The sequence below is a fragment of the Gavialis gangeticus genome, unplaced genomic scaffold, assembly GCF_001723915.1.
Source record: "Gavialis gangeticus isolate Ggan-Ray unplaced genomic scaffold, GavGan_comp1, whole genome shotgun sequence".
Lineage (NCBI taxonomy): Eukaryota > Metazoa > Chordata > Crocodylia > Gavialidae > Gavialis > Gavialis gangeticus.
The window spans coordinates 56,781,337-56,783,106 of record NW_017728993.1 but is presented as its reverse complement, the minus strand read 5'-3'; the positions used below and the strand labels follow the sequence as shown (position 1 = coordinate 56,783,106).

Genomic DNA, 1,770 nt, shown 5'->3' with positions numbered 1-1,770 from the left:
GGGCAGTGGGAGGCAGCGGGGATTGCTCCCTCCCCCCCCCCACACGACAGCACCCAGTGAATCGGGGCTTTTTTTCCCCAAAGTGCTGGGAGCTGGGACGGGCAGGGCTGTGTGGGATGGGCCTGTGTGATTCGGCCAAATTGATTCAGGACAGTGATTCAAATCACAGAGTCAAATCACTGTCCCCTGAATCGGCCGAATACAAATCCAAAGCAAACACTAGCCGCTTTGCACAGACCTACTGGGCAGCCTTTTTTCTTCCTGAGCCCAGTCATTATATTTTTGAGTATGATTTCAACTTTCAAGCCCCAGGGTAAAATTAGGGCATCTGATCCTGTCCCTGAGCCCCCAGTACAGCCAAAATACAGTAAAAGCTGCGCTATCCTGCATCTTACAAGCCGGCATGCTCCGCTAACTGGCATGCCGGCTGGTAAGGTAAAGTGAAACTGGAAGTACCCACTGCGGCGCTTCCAGTTTCTCCAAGCCCCCACAGCCCAGGGAAAAGCAGCCTGCGCTGCTGAGCCTCCACGGCCTAGGGGCATAACAGGCTGCGCAGGGCCATGTGGGGCCCGCCTCCCTGTCCCACGGGGTCCGCTGGGCCCGCAGGATGGGCAGCAATGTGGCAGGAGGGGCAGAGGGACGCCCCAGATGTGGCGGGAGAACTGGCGGCCAGGGCCGGTCAATTAACCGGCATATTCTGTTATCCAGCATCCCCCATTCCCAGCGGATGCTGGATAACAGAGCTTTTACTGTAATGAATTTTAGGTGTACAAATGCTGATCAGAGCAGTAAAATACAGAACCAGGGACCCTAAAGCAGCACCCTAAATGCCAAATGCTAGTAGTTATGTCACTCTGTGAATTGGTTTCCACTACATGTCCCATTCTACAATGGGCAATTCCCAAAGTAATACCTCTCCCCAAGTCTTTGCTCTAGTTGCCATAGAGGCAACAGCAGGGAATAGCTGCTGCTTCCTTACCTCTCAAAGTAGTTATGAATCTCAATTTTCTCTGATTTCACTGTCTCTGATAAGTGCTTGCCTGCCTGACAATTAGTGAGCAATGGCAGGGGAATCTAACTTCAAGATCATTTGGTACTGAATCAAAGATGAGGCCACAGGCTGTTGTCTGGCAGTACTGGTGGGTTTGTCCTATGCTTGCCCAGTTTTTCCTCTCCTCTCTGTTCTTTATCTGTCACTTTTCTTCTCTAACTTCCATCCAAGATGTGGCCATCAAGATCCACCTCCTCCTTGTTGTCTGCTGTGTTACCCTGTCCAAGTTCCTGTTCAGACTTCTTGTTGCCCCTGCATCAAGTCCAAGTTCAGTCCTTCCAGGGAAACGGTACTGAGCTTGTCTCTTGCTGTACCCTACTGCCAATGAATCCCACCACACTAGTCTCAGTTCTGCTACACCATTCCTGACAGCTGGAATGACTTCCTTAGCCAGGCATGTGGAGGCTTTTCCTCACACCTACTTGAAGCTCTTCTTTTCTGTGAAGCCTACTAACAATCATCCACTTCAGTAGCACAGTGGCTCACCCAGTGGCAAGAAAAGAACATCACTTCTGTTACCTGAACCTCCCCCTGGCATGTCTGATTTTTGTTGCCTATTTACATTTTAGACTGGATTGTGCTAGTCGTTCCTTCTTGTGTCCTTAAAACAAATGTCTACTGCTTTTAAAAGTAAGAGAGAATTTCACACCTTTGAGTTCCACACAGGTCAGAGCATACTAAATGTAATGGCTTGTAGGAATGTCAATTATGGTCTGCTT

General features: G+C 49.7%; 1 protein-coding gene and 1 long non-coding RNA gene across 2 annotated transcripts in view; one reads left to right on the top strand and one right to left on the bottom strand.

Moving 5' to 3' along the window:
* Positions 1-1,770, bottom strand: part of NMNAT2 (nicotinamide nucleotide adenylyltransferase 2) — a 135,378-nt gene that overhangs the window by 11,104 nt on the left and 122,504 nt on the right. The gene's annotated exons all lie outside the window — the stretch shown is intronic.
* LOC109286933 overlaps positions 713-1,770 on the top strand; it is a 7,268-nt gene continuing 6,210 nt past the window's right edge. The window contains exon 1 of the long non-coding RNA XR_002094714.1: positions 713-1,717. This is a non-coding gene — a long non-coding RNA (uncharacterized LOC109286933). The remainder of the gene's footprint in view (positions 1,718-1,770) is intronic.